Genomic DNA, 20,516 nt, shown 5'->3' with positions numbered 1-20,516 from the left:
GGAGCAATTGGTGGGCATGGACCACTGACCCTGTAATTCAGGTGACCTTGTAGTGGCACCCCAGCCCTCAGAGCCACGTTGGGGCTCCTGCTGAACCTTCTAAGATAAAAAATAATAATAAAAATAAAGGGGAGACCCAAATGGGGTTCCCCAGTGGGTGCTCGCGGCAGGAGGGGGGCTGCCTGCCCCTGCACCCCACGGTTCAGTTGAGCGTGAGGTGAGCTGTTTGCCGGTGCATGCCCGGCAGGGCTGAGGAACGCTGCTCGGTTCAGCGGGATGCGGGGCGCTCGCTTATGTGCGTCTGGCAGGCCCATGGGACATGGCTCGGGCAGGAGGGGAGCTGCTCGCCTGTGTGTGCGCGCGCCTGGCGGGCCCCGGGAACATGGTTGGAGTGTGCTGGGATAGGGGGTCTGCTGGCCGGCGGACACGGGTGAACTGGGCAGGGCAGAAGTGGCTCAGGCAGGCACAGTCCACGCCTGATGATGTCAGACAGTCACTGCTTCTCTTTTCCTGCAGGCTTTTTCCCCCCCTTTAAACTAACTTCCCTCTGTCCACTGTATGTGCAGAAATCCCACCTTGGGGTAGATGTCACCAGTGGCTCTCCCTGCTTGAGTCTCCCCACTACTGGAGGCTCCACACGAGCTGGTTCCCGCCCCACCCCCTCAAGCCCAAAGTAGCTGGGGCTGCAGTGGCACAAGTTTAAGAAGCCTGTAATTCCTTGCACAGTGATTTCTCAAAGAAGTGGGTCTAAGGCTCTGGCGCACTGAGATTCACGCTGGCTGTGAGAATGTAGGTTCCTACCTGGGAGGTTTAACTCATGAGTTTCCCCCCCGATCCCGGAGCCCCCACTCACCCACACCGCCTGGCTGCCCTGGCAAACCGGAAGTCCCTTGAGAACATCTTTCCAGGTAACAGATATTCATTCCACAAAAGCTCCTGAGCTTGATTAGGGGCTACAGACCTTAGACAAAGCTAGGCTCTTTGTTGATGAAGGTGATGGTTGTGTGCTGTTGATTCAGTTCGGAATCAGAGCGACCTGTATAGGGTTTCCAAGGCTGTAAACGTCTATGGGCGCAAAAAGCTTCATCTTTCTCCTAAGCTGAGAAGTTGGTGGATTCACACCGCTGAACTTGTAGCTAGCAGCCCAAAGAATCACCCACTACACCAAGGTTCTTTATCAGGACTCATAGATCCTATAACCTTGTGTTTTGGTAGTGAATAGAACTTAACATGCTTACTGAAGAAGATCAAACACCACAGCCTAGTTTGTATATTAATTCATTTTATAGAAAATGAAAATCTTTACCACTAGATAAAGAGATAACATGATGATAAATGCAGATAAGATTGAAGTTGTTCAGGATTTCATTTTGATTGGATCCACCATCAACATTCATGAAAATAGCATTCAAGAAATCATTTGCTATATTGCATTAAGTAAATTTACTGCATAAGACCACTTTAAAGTGTTCAAGAGCATAGATACCAGTTTGAGGACTAAGGTGTGCCTGACCCAAGCCATGTTAATTTTAATAGCCTCATATGCATGTGGATTTTGAGCAATGAATAAGGACAACTGTAGAAGAGTTGATGCATTTGAGTTATGGTGTTGGAGAAGAGTATTAAAAGTACCACGGATTGCCAGAGAACAAACAAATCTGTGCTGGAAGAAGTGCAGCCAGAGTGATCCTTCAGACAAGGATGGTGAGACGTCATCTCTCATACTTCAGACATATTGTCAGGAGGTACCAGTTACTGTAAGATTATACTTGGAAAAGTGGAGGATCGGTGAAAAAGAGGAAGTGTCCCAGCTTGATAGATGATTGACACAGTGGCACCATGAATACAATCAAGTGTAACACCAATTGTGAGGATGGCACAACACCAGGCAGTGTTTCTTTCTGTTATGCATAGGGTCACTATTAGATAGCACCTAACAACAATAACGGCATGGCTAGACGAAACTTTAAATAATTTACTGCACTTCAAATCTCCACTCAGTCAAATGCATTTTAAAGAAGCATTTGATTCCTGTTATCTAAAGTTCTATTTATTTGTGCTTAAAAACAAAAAATAGTAATTTTTTCAAGTGGTTTTCCAACTACCCACATAAATCTATTGGCTATTTACTTACTTATTTACTTATTTTTGTGTTTTTATTAAATAAAATTAGGAAAAAATTACATTTCCAAACAATTAGACTTATCCTTTAAGAGAATGTCCTCTAACCCCCTTACAAAACTGAACCTCAGCAGGCTCAAACCCACTTCCAAAACTAAAACTCATACAGAACACATGAGCAGGCTTGTAAAATTGCTGGTGACCATTTGTTCTACGTGTGAGTAGAAATGGGGAAAGGGCAATAACGAAGAATGTGGGCTGAGATTGACTACATTCCATAGACTCCTATGGACCTTGAGATGAGAGAGAGAATAGGAAGGGCTGATTGGTCTGAAGTTTGGGGCGACTTGGAAACCCTGGAGCCCACAGGCAATGACCTAGCCACTGGGAACTAGAGCTGAGAGTGAACTGTCCAGCTAATATGAAGTGGGGTGAGGTGTGCAAGAATGCCAAAACTTCTGAGTTCTATGGACTTCCATTGACCTGGAGATGAGAGAGAGAAGAGGAAGGGCTGGTCGGTCCAAAGTGTGATAGGACCTGGGAACACCTGGGGACAAAGACATAGCCACAGAGGGCTTGAGTTGAAAGTGAAGCATCCAGCTGATATGAAGTGAGGGGAGATGCACAAGAACACCCAAATTTGCAGGTAGTACCCATTTGACCTAGACTTGATGGCTTGATAATCAGAATTTGACTAGAGAGAGATTTTTTTAAAAAAATGTTTTTTTTGATAAAGGAAATGAGAGTAAATTGCTACAATTTGGTGAACTTAACCTGTACTCATAGAGGTAGCAGCTCTAAATACCATCAGAAAGGGAAGGAGTCTTCACATCAAGCATCAATGCTATCCCCTCTGTACATGTGGTAAATAGGGATGGGCAACTTAGATACTGGCTACCTAAAATGAGGGGGCGATAAAGGCACAAAGTGACTGGCTTACAAGGTTTCAAGAGGGAGTTTAGTTTAAGAGTGTGTGAGGGAAGAAAGAGTCCATATTGAATAGTTTTCATCTTCTCTAGTGAAAAGAGATGTTGATAAAATTCTTATGATTCAATAGTGAGTAATTGCTATCATGACTAATTGCGACTATCACAATCATAAAGGTAGTTAATATTACAGTCCAGAAACAAAGGACCCTAGGACCATCAAGGGAGAAGAGCACAAGTGGAATGTGGGACCTTATCCAGAGTAGTAATGACACCAAAGATGGAGGCAGAGATGAGGACATGGAGAGAGGGAGCAGCTGAGGACTCTAGATTCATGGGAAGAGAGGGACTAAGAGCTAGAGGCCAGGAGGCAGACTTGCAGAAGGTGCCCTTTGGTGGTATAAATTATTATATATGCCTGAGTGTTTTTTTTTAAAAAAAGAGCTAAAGTGAAGAGAGACAAATACTGTTATCTGATGGTACATGAAGGGGATTATAATCATTGTAATGAAACAAGGTGTATGATTTGTTCAATGTAAGACTGATGATCTGTCCTGTAAACGTTCACTCAATTCGCAATAACATTAAAAAAAAAAAAAAAGAATGCCCAAACTTGTAGATAGTTCCCATTTAACCTGATTTGGATGGCTAGGTTAACTCCACTAGATCATAACTCCACTAGAGGAAGATAAAGAAATTGGATAGAGGAAGCAAGTGTAAATCGATACAAATTGATGGACTTCACCTTGACTTACAGATGTAGTAGCAAAAAATACCAATAAGAGGGAAGGAGCATTCAAATCAAGGGTCAAGCCCATCTCCCTCAGTAAACAGGGTTTATAAGGATAGGCTACCTAAAATAGAGACAGGGTGGCTATAAAGGCACAAAGTGTCTGACTTACAAATTTTCATGAGGGAGTTTATTCAGAGTGAGCAGAGGAAGGTAGAATACCCACTGAATACTTTTCACCTTGTCTAGATGGGACCGGAGAAATGAGATGGGGATAGGATTCATCTTTTAATTCAATAGCAATTGTTATCATGCTCATTTGTCATTGTCAAAAGTGTAAACATTGAAGTTGCATTAAAAAGGGGGGGGGGAGTTAATCTTACTTTCCAGGACAAAGGACCCTAGGCCCAGCAAGAGGGAAGAGCATGGGCAGAACTTGGGATTCTAAACAGACATGGATAGACAGCAGAAATGGAAGGAGACGTGATGACATGGAGAGATAGAGCATCTGAAGGCTCTAAACTCATGGAAAGAGAAAGCCTTTCTGCTGACAGGCAGGGGATTTGTTTGCAAAATGTGCCTTTCAGTTGTTTAAACAATTGTATAATTTTGTGTATTTTTGTATACATAAAAAGAAAACAATTAAAGAAAATAAACTTACTGAATAGTTTTCATCTTGTCTAGATGGGTTTGGTGAAAGGAGATGGGAGTAAGATTTTTAGGATTCAATAGTGCATAATTGTTACCATGAAGAAGAAAAAAAAAGTTGGTGATTAGACTTCACCAGCTGCTCCATGGGAGAAAGATGAAGGCAATCTCTTTCCATAAAGATTTATAGTCTTGAAAACTGTCTTGGAAATGTAGTTCTATCATATCGTATAGGGTCGCTATGAGTCAGAGCAGACTTGACTGTAATGTGCTTGGTTTTGGGTTTTATGAGCTATTTAACCAGGTGGTACAGTGGGCTAAGTGTTCAGTTAACCTAAAGGTTGGAGATTACAACCCATTAGCTGCTCCTCAAGAGAAAGATGAGGCAGTCTGCTTCCATACAAATTTACAGCCTCAGAAACCTGGTGCAGGAGTCCCTGTGTACTACAGGCTCTCTATGTGTCAGAATTGACTCATGACCAAATGATCAGAAATAATTTCTCTGAGGAGCAGAGAGCGCATAAAAAAAAAAAAAAAAATTTGAAGCAGGTGTAGCACTTAGCTAGGAGAATGATAGGATACAGGAAGAATCTGAAGTGGGAGCAAGAACTGAGGGGGTGTGAAGGAACTATGAGAAGTGTGATTTGACTGGGTTTGGATAATGGAGGAGTAAAGAGAGGCAAATGAAGAAATGTTGTTCATGGACCTTGTCATAAAAAGCCTTCCTTGTAAACCATGTACAGATATTTGACTTTGTCCTTCGGACAGTGGGAAACCATTGTGAAGATCTTTAAACTGGTGAATTGCAAGATCATATTTGTACTTTGAGACATTCACACTGACTACAATGTGGAGGATGGTTTAGAGAGGTGAGACTGGAGAGGAAAGGCAGATAAGAAAAAAAACCCAGAGTCCGAAAAGAAGCCCCAGATATCCTTGATCCATCTATGAACTTGAGCCTTCAGTCTCCAGGCCTACATCTTTACTTTTGGTCTTCTTCCTCCACTCCACTCTTACAAAAATACCATTTAAAGCTAGAGAGTGTTACCAGCCCTTTGATATTATCAGCAACACCATTATTATTACTATTTTGAATAGACCCAATGCCTATGAAGCCTGCAAATTAAAAACTATTTAAGTACTAATAAAAAAAAAAGAAAAAGAGAGAATAGAGACAAATACTGTTACTTAATGGCAAATGGAGCTCTGGTAGCATAGTGGTTACGAATCAGGCTGCGAACCACAATGTCAGCAGTTCGAAACTACCAGCTGTTCTGCGGGAGAAAGATGAAGCTTTCTGCTCCCATAAAGATTTACAGCCTCGGGAACTTGTACAGGGTCACTATGAGTCGAAACCGACTCCACAGCACATAACAACAACAACAATGGCAAATGGAAGCAATTGTAATCATTACAACGAAACAAGATGAAATTGGTTGAGTGTAAAACTGATATTTTGCCTTGTAGACTCTCACTCAATTCACAATAAAATCTTTAAAAAATGGTTGGCAAAAGATAAGAATAAGACTGTTTAAACCATGTAACAGCTACATGATATTAAAATTTCAGTGTGCATAAATAAAACTGGATTGGAGCACTGTCATGTGCAATAAGAAAGAGCATGCCCTCTAGCTTCTTTGATTCAATTTTTATTTATGTATTCAGAAAGTTGTATTTTACATAATAGAGGTTCTAGACTCTTCTGTCTTTTGTCTAATATTTAATACTTTTTTGTTTACATCACTGGAGTTTATTTCTCGTGTCTTTTCATTGATAATGTAATGAGGTGTGTGGGGAAAGCTATGACATTTTGTATATTTATCTTGTATTTACCCAATTCATTGTATGCTCTTCTAATATTTTTCAATTGAATTTCTTAATTTTTCTGTGGCAAGACCAATTTATTATAGATTTGTTGTTTTGAAGTGCTATTGAGTAGTTTCTGACTCATCTCAACCTAGGTAAGGTTTCTGAGGAGCTGCTGGTGAGCTTGAACAAATGACCTTGCGATTCAAACCAACCTTGTAGTCCACAGTGTCACTCCAGGACTTCTTTTCTCTATTATAGATAAGGATACACTTATTAACATTTTCCAAATACTTTTCATCTCTGAATTAGTATCATTTAGGAGCAGTGCTAGCACTATAGGGTAAGCACTCAACTGCTAACTACAAGTTGGACAGTTCAAGTCCCACCCCTCAGTGGTGAAAACTCCACCTTTGTTGCAGCTTCAATCCAAGCCTGTGGGGGTCTTTGCCACCCTTCCCTAAACCAGATCCTGAAGACATTCTCCTCAAGCAATTAAGGCCACCAAGCTCCCACATGCAGAGGGGTGCATATCCTATCAAGTCACTGTGTCCCATGGCAGACCCTTCCCATTGCAGAAAGTGTCTTTGCCTACCCAAGCCCATCCATATCCCTGAACCACAAGAACCCAGGGAAAGTCACCTGGTCAGATACGCAGGAGAGACAAGCATGAGCTGCTGAACCTGCTTCTGGGAGCTCCAATGCTTCCCATGTCTGGGACACAGAGACATTGAGGCCAAGAGTGGTGTGAAAGGGACCTAGGGACAGCGGGCTATGGGGGAGGCAGAGGAGAGATGGAGGCTTTGCAGTAGCATGATGGCACAGAAAAGGCTTGTATGATCTCATTCCACAAGGTTGTAGGGTCCAGGATGCAGACTTCCTGGTGAAAGCTCCATGCAGCTTCTCAGGGGGACAAGAGTATCTCCCACCCTGTTCTTGCATATCATACCTTTTAGAAAGTGCAGCACTTGGAGCAGCATGAACACTAACCGCCTTCCACACCTTTCAATGAAGTCATTGCTGGGGATGTGCTCACTTTTTGTGCTTCTTCTAGTGAACTAGTGCAGACAGGGAATCCAGGAAGCTTGTAAACCTGGTTTCAGTCTTTAGTGGATTGAATTATCTTAATGTGTACCAGAATGTTCCCAGAAAAAGAGGGTTCCAGTTAACTCTTGGGCCTAGGGTGGAATCCTAAGCCACACCCAGAATCCTTGAAGGTGGTATATTTCCATCTGAACAGACATGCATTCTAACCCTAAGTAGCAAAATGATCAAAAGATACTTTTCCATAGAAAGACCAGTGGGGTGGGTAGCAGACTGGCTATGACAATACCAAGCTAGCCATCAAGGCAAGAAAGGTCAGCCCATTCGTCTCTCATCTCTAAGACTGAAACCCAAAGGGGACACAGGAACATCACTTTTCAATGTAGAATTTACATATATAAAAAAGCATTCAGTTTAAATATGCACCACCATAGTACAGATAACATACTTTCTACTTCCTACAAGACATTATTCATACTGCATTCCCCACCCATCCACCTGGACCCAGGCTCCACCAAGGCTACATCTGTCACTATGGATTAGATTAATCTATTCTATACTTTCACATCTGGAGTATGTATGCACCTCTTTCAAAGAGCTAGGATGGCATTAGACATTGGGCTGCTAACCACAGGGTCTGCACTTCTAATGAACCATCCACACCACATGAGAGATGAGGCTTTCTATTCCAGAAAATACTTACAATCCTAGAAACCCTAAACAAGACTGGAACAAACTGGCTGGCACACAACCAACACCAACATTGTGAGCCTCTTTGACTCATACGTTCAAGAGGTTTTTTTCCGAAATTTTGAATTAAGCTGCTATATTAAGCTGTGCTTAGATACTGACTCATAGAAGGTGAATTATTAACTTATAAAGAAATTGCCAAATAAGTGCCCAAACTGGCTCAAAGTTTTACATATTCAAAAGCCTTGAATGAGGGTTCTGATCCCCACCCCACCCCACTTATGAACACACACTTTCATTAGTTTTTTGTTTTGTTTTATTCCATTCCAGTGTATGTGTACTGGTATGTGATCATGGTTTCAATTCCCATTCTCTGATCAATACCTTTGCTTAGTATAATTTCATGTGCTTAACATTATTGCCCATGGATTTAAAATATCTTATTATCCCCATCAATTTAAAATATTTTATTAAAAGTTCAAATCTTTTCCCCATTTTTTATTTCAAGTTTTTCATACTGAATTCTAAGAGTTCTTTATGGAATCTGGACACAAGTTGCTTTTTTCATTATTGTGAAAGTAATACATACTAATTTTTTGAAATGTGAAATATTCAGAGAAAATTCTAATTCTTTGATGTGAAGATAATGACCAATAACATAACTGTTTTCATTTTTTTTTCAATGGTGGGATGTCAGTGTTTAAATCCATTAATTTTCCACAGATGGATACACTCATGTGGTCTGTTTGCTTGGTCTATTAGCTATTCACTACAACAGTAAAGGTTGGACTTAAAGGTAAGTCTATAAAGTGCAGAACCACAGGGCAAGCCACTATGCCAACAATCAAACTGTCTGTAGAGTGTAGAGAAATAAGTCACCTGTAAAGACTGTGAAGGGTTAATACATGTGTGGAAGAGTAACAGCATTTGGAAGAATATGCAATGTTTGGAGGATTAACAGTGTGTAGAGGAATAAGTCCTGTGTGAAGGGAGAAATCACATATGTAGAATAAACTGTGTGTGGAGAGATAAATAGTGTGTGTGCCTTTTATGGGAATAACTGCAAAACAAAAGCAGCACACAGAGATTCTCATCAAGAAGGGCACCTAAAGAAGCTCTGGCTGAGGGGGGAGCTGTGGGGAGATGAGGCATCTGGCCTAACCTGATTTCAGGAGTGTATGGAGAAGGAGAAGCTGGGGCACTTAATAGAAGCATCATGCCTTGGACACCGGCAAACACTTCCCCCATCAGTGCTTGGTAGTTGAGTGTCCCAGGGTCCCACTTGCTTAACCACGTAGAGGACTGCTGCAGTATACCAACAGCCATGCATGATTCACACAGCTCATACAGAGAGACTGGAACTACTTCCATGACTCAAGCCCACCTTTTGTCCCTCATACTTGTCAGCTCCTCCTGGTCCCCTGGGTTATGGACACAGAACAGACAGGTCTCCTTAACCATGGGGTTCCAAATCCGGCCAGCCTAAGGGATCCCCAAATGCCCTCAGTCCAAGATACGCTGGCAAACAGAAAAGCACAGATAACACAAGTACTCAAGACCTCTCCCAGTGCCTCCAGGCCACCCATAGGGGAGTGTGACTTGCACATCCACTGCAAATAGACATTCAGACATGGCTTACACAAGGAAAGGAGTACCTTCAGGGATAAGAAAATGTTCACACTCATCTCACAGAGCAGACACTGTAGAAGTGGGCTTTGAGAGCCTCAGGCCCTCAGACACAGTGCCCCAAACCATAAAGTGGCACAAGACCTTTCATAGGGTCTGTCCTATCCCTGTCCAAGAGAACATCTGAAGCCATGTAGGGGTGTCATATATAGAGAGAAAGTGAATGAGGATGAAGGACCCTCACAAAAATATGGACTCCCAGAAAACAGTGATGAACTCTCAGCCTTTCTTGCAGCCTCAACACGGGGAGTTGGGGTTCTTTGTCGACCCTTCATCATCCAGACCAGCAGACCCTCCAGGAAGGTAGGGGCTGGTGGTTCCCAAGACCCAAGAGAGTGAAGTGCTGACCTGCCATTCTCCCAACTGTGTCCAGCAGCTCTGGTGAAGGCAGTCTGAGTGTGATTTGCCAGCAAGAGGTGAGAGAGGAGTCTAAGAGATAGGAGAATGTCCAGGTGTGGGAGTGAGGAGATGGGAAAATTCCTGAGAAGATTCACATGTGTGCAGTGAGAAGGATTGGTGGTGCACTAGCTAAGCAATTGGATGAGAACCTAAAGTTGGGCTATTGAAATTCATCAGCCACAGAAGGGAGAAAAGAACAGTGGACTGGCTCTCATAAAGACTCAAAAAAACAATTAAATGAATGACTGAATCCTGGAGTACTGGTGTGGAGCTGTGGATTAATGTGCCAGATTGCAAAGACGTTTGAACACCAAGGTTAGCAGTTCAAGCTCACTAGCTGTTTCTCAGAAATACTACACAGGGTCTCTATGGGTCCTAATTGAGTCAACAGCACTTAACAACAACATTGAAACTTACTCATAGCCATGCTATACAACAAAATAGAATTGCCCCATATGTTTTGCAAAGTGATTATCTCTAGGGCTGCAAACTCTCATGCTTGGAATGTTATTCTTGGAATTGTTACCTTCCTTCTAAAGAATTGGGAATGCTTAACACACTCCAAACAAAAGAAGTTAGATTGACAAGATGCTTATGAAAATGAAAGATAGGTTTATTTTACACTAGACATTCTTACATAAAGAGGCCACCCAAATTGGGAAAGAAGAGAAGGTGGAACCTAAAGCATAACTGACTTCTGTATTTATCCCTTTTCCAGGGAAATGGGCTATATTCCTGGTTCAAGTACTAAGCAGCTAATCTAGGTGATTAGTCCATAAACAATTTCCATGAGTCATGTGTTTCAGGTTTCACCTTATCATCAACTATTGCTCCTTAGAATTGTATCCTCTCTCAGAGAGAAAGGAGTAGCCAGAAATGTCACCATAGAAAGCTTGTCAGTTCGTCTTCTGCCTATAACTGATTGGAATATCTAAAATGGGGCTACAACGTGCCCAGTGAAGGAGGCTTCCTGCGGAGCCTCTGCATTACAAAAGACTATAGGTGGAAGCCTGAACCACATCCAGAATCTTCAGAGACAGGAAATTTCCACTTGAAAGGACGAGCAGATCAGCCTGGAGCAGCTAGAAGAACAGAAGATAGTTCTTGAAAGAAAGACCTACAGGATAAATACAAAACAATATAAGTAGACAGACTGTTACTACAGAACAAGAAAGTTGCTTGGCCGGGAGACATCAAGGCAAGTAGTCAGGTCCCCTTGGAGCAAACCCTCTTCCAAGTCTAAGACTCAATGAGAATACACGCACTGATTGGTGACCACATTCGTCACTAATAAGGGGAAGTGAGGGAAAAATAGCAATGAAGTTGTGAGCTAAGCCCTACAACGTTCAATGGACTCCTGTGAACTCGGGTGGAGACCTGGTTGGCCAGTAGTGTGGCAAGACCTGGGGACTCTTGGGCCCAGAGTCAGTGGCATAGCCACAGAGGACTAGAGTGGAAAGTTTAGCATCCAGCTGAGAAGAAGAGAGGGCATATGCACAAGAATACCTGCATTTGAGATAATACCTACTTTACCTGGCTTCAATGACTGCATGATCAGAGTTCAACCAGAAGAAGGAAGAAGAGGAACAAAAGAGTAATCTGATACAATTTGAAGAACTTGACCTACACCTATGGATGCAGTAACTCAAAAGAGGGAACAAATCTTTACAGCAAGGATCATTCCCATCCCCTCCATATACACAGTAGACAGGGATGGGCAATTTGGACATTGGATACTCAAAATGGGGGGGCTGCAAAGCAAGTAGTGACTGGTTTGCAAGCTTTCAAGAGGGAACCTAGGTCCAGAGGGCATGGAGGAAGGTAGAATCTCCAGTGAGTAGTATCCAATCTGTCTTGGCAGGGCTGATGAAATGAAATGCGGATAGGTCTCTTGTGATATAATAATGAATAATTATTATCAGGACAGACTGTGAGGGTTGGAAGTGTAAAGGTAGATGTTTTGTAGCAAGGAGGGGAGTGATTAACTTTTCAGTCTAGGAGCGGAAGTCCCTGGGACCATCAAGGGAGAAGAGCAGAGAGCGGGACCCTACCCAGAGAAGCAGTGATGCCTGAGATAGAGACAGAAACAATGACGTGGAGAAATGGAGCAATTTGGGACTTTAGACACAGATAGGGAAGGGGTTGTGTGCTGACGACCGGGGGGGGCAGGCTTGTAGTGTATACCCTTTGTTAGGCTGATGATGCATAGAGGGGATTGTAACAATGGCAATGAAATGATATACGATAGGATGAATGTAAAACTAATGATCGCCCATGTAAACTATCACATAATTCACAATAAAACATTTAAAAAAATTATATCACCTCTCAACTACCCATCTTAGCTAACTTTATTTCTCCTTACCATGTTTTCCTCTCACCTACTTAACTCTTAACTAATTTTATTTCCTCTAGTACACAGTCTGCTTTCTCCTCCATTCCCCTTCTCTAAAACTCCTCATTGCTGAGTTTGGCATGTCTTCTGCTGAGAAAGTCCATTGATATTTAAATCTGAGATCTCCTTCTTTCCCTGTTCTAACTATGCAATACTTGCAGATGTTTCTTATACCTAGTTAGTGGGTTCCAACAGCCAACCTTTCAGTTAGCAACCAAACATTTTAACCAATGTCCCATCAGAACTACTTCCCACAAATATCCCTAATACAGTGTAGTAGAGCTGATTCCGATTCACAGCCACCATACTGGACAGAGTAGAACTACTTCTTAGGGTTTGTGTAAGTCAATCTTTACAGGAGCTGACAGCTTCATGTTTCTCCTGCAGAGGAGCTGATGGGTTCAATCAACCAACTTTGCTATTAGCAGCACGGCATTTAAACCTGTGTTCTCCTTCCATAGAAGATCCTTGTTAAGTACTATTCATTCAGTTCTGACGCATTGTTATAAGCAGGAACTAGTGGGTTTGAACCATCAACCTTGCAATTCAAACTGACTTTGCAATCCAGTGCTCATCCTATACCACCATACCAGGGCTGCTCATAGGTAGTTGTTGTTAAGTACCATCAAGTCAGTTCTGGCCCATAGCAACCCTGTATTGGGTTTTTCAGGAGAAGCTGGTGAGATTGAACCACCAACCTTGTACTTCAAACCTTTTCAGTCCAGTGCCAAACCAACTTTGCAGTCTAGCAAATTAAATCACAAAACCACACAGATTACAGCCTAGGAACGCCATTACGATACTTCTTCTTTGCATGATATTGTTGTGCGTCATTGAGGAGGTTCAGACTAATAGGATCCCTGTAAAGGGTTTGCGTAGTCCTGGTGTGGTGCAGTAGTATAATGCATTGGATTGAAACTTTGGTATGAATCACAAGGTTAGTGGTTCAAATTTGCCAGCTGGTCTTCGAGAACCCTATACAGAGTCACTATTAGCTGAACTGACTTTATGGCACTTAAAAACAGCATACGGGTTCTAGGTCTGTAATCTGGGTGTAGTGCAAGTCATACATCAAAAACCCTATACATGACTCTGAGCACCAGATCTTGATACTGACACTTAGACCCTAATCCTAAACCTCTGTCCCAAGGCCTCAGAATCCTACCACATAGCTCTGCCTTCTCCCTGGTATCAAGACTTCCCAGGGCACCAATGAGAGCATGGGATGAGAATGTGACTTGGATTCTGCTACAGTGGGTAGCACGGTGGATGTGTTTGATTTTTCTTTTTCCAGAGCAAGACAAGGCTGGCAAGGCAGGGTAGCACACATGGGGGAACTGAGCATATGGATAGAGTTGATTTTCATAGAAGTTGAACAGAGATGGCTTGCTATCTGGGTGTTTGGGGCCTGTGGGAGGTACGAGAGGCATTTAAAATTAAGCCCCTCCCTCAAACAGGGCTTACAATGACCTTAAGGAACTAGTTGAATAGGGCCAGAATAAGAACTGTAGGAACAGAGTGGGAATGGGTTGTGGGCGCAAGGAAGTGATCTTTATTTCCAGTGGAGGCATTATAGAGGAGATACTTCGAGGAACAGAAGGATTTTTTCCCTAGGTTTGAGGGTGGGGCTGTGGTCAGGACACTAAAAAACAGGCAAGATTGGAGAGAAAATTTGGGTAGTAGTTGGGGATGAGGCTGGACTCCTTGTTGATGATAGTGGTGGTTATATGCTGTTGATTCCATTTTGATTCACAGTGACCTAAACAGGGTTTCCAAGGCTGTAAACATTTATGGGAGCAGAGAGCCCCATCTTTCTCCTAAGTGGAAGAGTTGGTGGATTCAAACCCCTGGCCTTTTGGCTAGCAGCCCAACACATCACCCACTGCACCACCAGAGTTCCTTACCAGGGTTCCTTAAGTCATATAACCTTGCATTTTGGTAGTGAAGAGTATGTAAAATACTTACTGATGAAGATCAAAGACCACAGTCTTTTGTATGCAATATGATTCATTGTACAGAAAACAAAATTCCTTACCACTAGACCAAGAGAAAACATCATGATAAATGTAAAAAACTATAATTGTTCAGGACTTCATTTTGCTGGGATCCATCATCAACAATCATGAAAGCAGCAATCAAGAAACCAAATGATATATTGCATCAAGCTAATCTAATGCATAAGACCTCCTTAAAGTGTTCAAGAGCAAAAGTATCTGCTTGAGGACTAAGGTGTGTCTGACCCAAGCCATGGTATTTTCAATAGCCTCATATACATGAGAAAGTTTGACAATGAACAAGGAAAACTGTACAAGTTTGACAGTGAATAAGGAAAACTCTAGAAGAATTGATGCATTTGAGTTATGGTGTTGGAGAAGAATATTAAAAGTACCACCAGAGAACAAACAAATCTGTGCTGGAAGAAGTACAGCCAGAATGCTCCTTCAGACAAGCATGGAGAGACTTCGTCTCTCAGTCTTTGGTCATATTAGCACTGTAAGGTGCCAGTCACTGTAAGACATTATTATACTTGACGAAGTGGAGGGTCAGTGAAAAAGAGGAATGCTCCCAACTGGATAGATAGATTGGCACAGTGGCAGCAGCAATGAGATCAGGTGTAACACTAACTGTGAGAATAGCACAGCACCAGACAGTGTTTCTTTCTGTTGGACATAGGATCACTATTGGATAACACCTAACAACAGCAACAGCATGGCTAGAAGAGACTTTCAATAATTCACTGCACTGCAAATCTCCATGCAGGCAAATGCATTTTAGAGAAGAATATTGTTTCTGTTCTCTCAGATACAGTTCTAATTATTAGTGCTTTAAAAAAAAAAAAAAAAAAGGTTTTGCAAGTGGTCTTTCTAACTATCTTCATGAATCCTTTGGATGTTTATTTATTTACTTACTATTTTTGCATTTTTAATAAATCAAATTATGAAGAAATGACATTTCCCAACATTTAGATGTTTCCTTTAAGAGCACGTCCTCAAACCCCCTTCCAAGACTGAAACTCAAAGCTTGTAAGATTGCTTGTGACCACGTCAGTTTACATGTGATTGGAAGTGGGGGAAGGGTGGTACCGAAGACATGAACTTAGCTTGACCATATTCCATAGATTCCTGTTGACCTTGAGATGAGAGAGATAAGAGGAAGGGCTGGTTGGTCTGAAGTTTGGGGATACTTGAGAACTCCTGAGCCCATGAAAATTGATCTAGCCACTTGGGTTTAGAGCTGAGAGTGAACCTTTCAGCTGATATGAAGTGTTCACCAACACACAAAGTAGTAGATAGTACTCAATAGACCTTGCTTCAATGTCTCAGTGATTATAACTCAAGGAAGAAAAAGGAAGATAAAGAAATTGGATGTAGGAAGCAAGTGTAAATTGCTACAATGTGATGACCCTTACTTTTACTTACAGATGTAATAGCACAAAATGCCAATTGAGTAGGAAGGAGTCTTCAAATCAAGGATCAAGCCTATCCCTTCAGTACACAGGGTTGATAGGGATGGCCTACCTAAAATCGGGGATGGGGTCTATAAAGGCATGGAGTGGCTGACTTACAAGTTTTCATGAAGGAGTTTAATTTCAGAGTAGGTGGGGGAAGGTAGAATCCCTACTGAATAGTGTTCATCTATTCTTTGGGCAAATTATTGAATGGTGCAGAACGCATCAAAAGAAGATGGAAGGAATTCAGAATCACTGTACCAAAATAAAAGTGTTGATGTTCAACAATTTCAAGAGGTAGCATATGATCAAGAGCCAATGATACTGAAGGAAGAAATCCAAGGTGCATGGAAGGAATTGGCAAAGAACATGGCACTGGGAATTGATGGAATACATATTGAAATCTTTCAACTAAGTGAGGAAGCACTAGAAGCACTCACTCATCTATGAGAAGAAATTTAGAATAAAACTATCTGGTCAGCCGATTGGAAGAGATCCATATTTGTGGCCATTCTAAAGAGAGGTGACCCAATTGAATGTGGAAATCATTGGACAATATCTTTGATATCCCAAGAGAGTAAAGTTTTACTAAAGGTTATACAGAAGTGACTGTAACCATACTGTGACAGAGAACTTCCAGAGGTTCAAGTCAGATTCAGAAGAGGACATTGAACCAGGGATATCATTGCTGATGTCAAATGAATTGCGGCTGAAAACAAAGAATATCAGAAATATGTTTACCTGTGCTTTATTGGCTATGCAAAGACTTTTGATTGTGTGGATCATGACAAGCTATGGAAAACATCTCAAAGTATGCATATTCCAGAATACTAATTGTGCACATGAAAAACCTGTACATAGACCAAAAGGCAGTTGTTCAAACAGAACACAGGAACACTGAATAATTTAAAATAAGGAAAGTTGTGCAACAAGGTTGTATTCTTTCACCATACTTATTCAATCTGTATACTGAGTAATTAATCAGAGAATCTGGGTTATAGAAAGAAAAACATGGCATCAGGATTGGGAAGACTCATTAACAAGCTGTAGTATGCAGATGACACAATCTTGCTTGCTGAAAATGAAGAGGACTTAAAATACATACTGATGAAGATCAAAGACCATAGCCTTTGGTATAGATTACATCGCAATGTAAAGAAAACAAAAATCCTCACCACTAGACCAATAAACCATATTCTTATCAATGGAGAAAAGATTGAAGTTGTCAAAGACTTCATTTTTCGTGGGTAAACCATCAACACTCATGGAAGCAACAGCCAACAAATCAAGCGACATATTGCATTAGGCAAATCTGCTGCACAAGACCTTTTTATTAAAGTGTTGCAAAGCAAAGATGTCAACTTGTGGACTAAGGTATGCCTGACCCAAGCCACGGTGTTTTCAACAACTTCATATACATGCAAAAGTTGGTCAGTGAATAAGGAAGATCTTAGAAGAATGGATGCATTTGAGTTATGGTGTTGGAGGAGAGTACTGACAGTACCATGGTCTGCCAAAAGAACAAACAGATCTGTGTTAGATGAAGTACACCCAGAGTGCTCCTTGGAGGCTAGGATGGGCAGACTTCATCTCTCATACTTCAGACATATTGTCAGGAGGGACCAGTCACTGGAGAGGGATATTGTGTTTGACAAGGTGGAGGGTCAGAGAAAAAGAGGAATACCCTCAGTGAGATGGATTGGCAAAGTGGCAGTATCAGTGGGCTTAAGGATGGCAACAATTGTGAGGTTGGCCCAGGACCAGACAGTGTTTTGTTCTATTGTGCACAGGGTCGCTATGACTTGGTACCCACTCAATGGCACCAAACAACAACATGAGGCAATTTTCAGTTTCATGTTTATTCTTCAAGGTAGCATAGTATTTGTTTGTGTTCATTTATCAGAATTTGTCTATCCATTCTTCTGTTATAGGGCAGGTAGGCTGTCTCCATCTTTTTGCTATTGTGGGTTGTGCTGTTGTGAACAACATTGGTGTGCATATGGCTATTTGTGTTGTAGGTCGTATTTCTTTTATTTTGTAGCTTAAAGCTTTTATTAGGAATTAAGTGAAGGTTTACAGGACAGATCATCAGTTTTACATTCAGAAAATCATTGCAATGCCTACAATCCCCGCCATGCACAAATAGCCAACAGTACTTACCTCTATTACCTTCTTTTTTTTAAATTTTAGTACAAAAACCAATTTATGCCAGTTAAATAAAAATTCTTACCAGCTCTGAGACATATTATACTGTTGTTGTTGTTAAGTGTCGTTGAGTCAGATCCGACCCATAGCGACCCTATGGAGGGTTTCCAAGGAGTGACTGGTGAGCTTGAACTGCCGACCTTGCACTTCAAACAGCTTTGCAGTCTGGCGCATTAGCCCACAGCGCCACACCAGGACTCCAATTTATGTTTCATACGTTTATCTAATATAGGTAGAGTTTACCTCAGGTTTTAATATTCAATTTACCATTTTCTGGTAGCGTAGTGGTTACGAATCGGGCTGTGAACCTTAAGGTCAGTGGTTCAAAATTACCAGCTGCTCCGTGGGAGAAAGATGAGGCTTTCTACTCCCGTAAAGATTTATACCCTCGGAAACCCTGTACAGGGTCGCTATGGGTTGGAACCGACTCGACGGCACTTAACAACAGCAACAACAACAGTAAATCAGTGTAGTTTTTATTTAAAATGAAGTTTATTTGCTCAGTACATTGAATAGGATGCAGGAACTGTCATGACAATTATACAGAAATACGCAGATCAACATAAAACAGTAATTTAGTTCACATGAAAGGAACTTTTAAAAAATTTTATGACTACATACTTCTAAGAAGAGTATTTTCTTCTGTTAATTATACAATTCAAAAAATAAAGGGTAATAGATTAAGTGGAAGCTAAATTGTGAATTTTCTTTAAAATAACACTCTATTAACCCATGCCATTTAAACATCATAACTAAAACCTCAACTAAGTGCAAAGGAGATGACGGAATTAGTTCTTTTTTTGTTTGATTGGGTCATGGAAAATGGTTACTACAAATATAGCAGGCAAACTGTTCTAAAACATAGTGCTGTACTGAATTGCAGTCTATATTGTGTGAAATGTTCATCACTATTATGGCAGATTTTGGTCCATGAGGTGGTTTAATGCCAAGAGAGATCCAAATTTGTTACAGAAACATATAGATTGTTTTGTTGTTTATACATATGTGTGTGTGTTATAAAGCCAAGTATACAACCACATACAAAGGCAGGTTTTCCTTGGAGTAATTTACATGAAGTAGCTAGGGGGGGCACCTGGTTATATGAGGCTCTCCACGATGAGGCACTGGGTCAAACTGAAGGAAGGAATATTTTAAATGTCATCTAGTTCCACAATAGTAGCTTGGTTCCCACAACAGCAGCAGTAATTGGGTGCACTGAAAATGGTAAGCACATTCTGATCATGACACCGATCATATTCCTCCATTACAAGTTGGTGAGAACAAGAAACCAATGTGAGACCATTGGCATGGTTAAATGTCTCAGAAATGACTTGTCCAAAAGTATACTCATGTGGAGAAATACTCCATCCACCACGATCATCTGGAATTAGTTAATTTTTGTTTGAAAAAAATGGTTATTATAAATACACCAGGGAAACTGATCTAGAACATAGTGCTGTACTGAATCTGACTATAGTAGATCACACACTGGACCCTCATGTGGAACTTCCTGTAAATGATCTAGGGCTCTTATAGGATCTGGTACATCTATGGATGGAGACAAGTCACCATGGAAGCAGAATATCTGCCCATCTCCTAAAGCCGTCAGTGGAAGATAATCAAATAGTAAAATATTTCCAAACATTGGCATTTCCATACTTCCACAGACATTCATCATAAAAGCCATATATTTTGGTTATTTGGCAGCTTTTATGGTTTCCTCTCAATATTGAAATGTGTTCTGGATAACGCACCTTTAATGCCACATAAGAGTCACTGTCTCCACTGAATGACAACCTCTGTCTACATAGTCACCCATGACGAGATAGTGTGTATCTAGTGATTTCCCACAATTTCTAGAGTTCCATAAAATCATTTAATTGACCATGAACATCTCCACAAAGGGTAACAGAACAATGAAACACTTGCATATTTGATTCTTTTGTTAAAATTTCCTTAGTCTATTCGCACAATGAGGACTTGGTTCTCATTCAGCTGTTTGCACTAGTACAGCAGCTCAGCCCACTGGTCCAGCTCCTTGGTGAACACCTTGTCTTCTGTGACAGCATGATCCCCTTCCATGTCAATTCCCTCTCCAAACTCACCCACACCCACCGGGAGCTGCTCCCCCTTTCTACTGTCTCCACCATCACCAGTTCCCAGTGAGAGAGGAAGGAGACAGGCAGGGCGGCCACAGGCCACACACCCCACCCAGAACACGTGGGCAGTTCCAGGCTCCCAGCCTCTAGGAGACAAGTGCCCATCTTTCCCCACTCCTCTGATGCTCACCCTGAATTCAGTGAAAGGTGTGGGGAAAGTGTGATGTGGGCTCTTGGGACAGTTACCCCTGCACAATGGCCACTCACTATCACTGCCTCCAACCCGCAAGACTATCTCCCCCATTTTTTTGAGGTATAC

At 41.6% G+C, this 20,516-nt stretch overlaps 1 pseudogene; it reads right to left on the bottom strand.

The window, feature by feature from the left end:
• The window catches only part of LOC102834425, a 66,974-nt pseudogene extending 46,794 nt beyond the window's left edge, over positions 1 to 20,180 (bottom strand).
• Positions 20,181 to 20,516: the final 336 nt, after the last annotated feature.

This window comes from Chrysochloris asiatica, unplaced genomic scaffold (assembly GCF_000296735.1).
Source record: "Chrysochloris asiatica unplaced genomic scaffold, ChrAsi1.0 scaffold00422, whole genome shotgun sequence".
In the NCBI taxonomy this organism is placed as follows: Eukaryota; Metazoa; Chordata; class Mammalia; order Afrosoricida; family Chrysochloridae; genus Chrysochloris; species Chrysochloris asiatica.
This window is presented reverse-complemented; position numbering and strand designations above follow the sequence as displayed.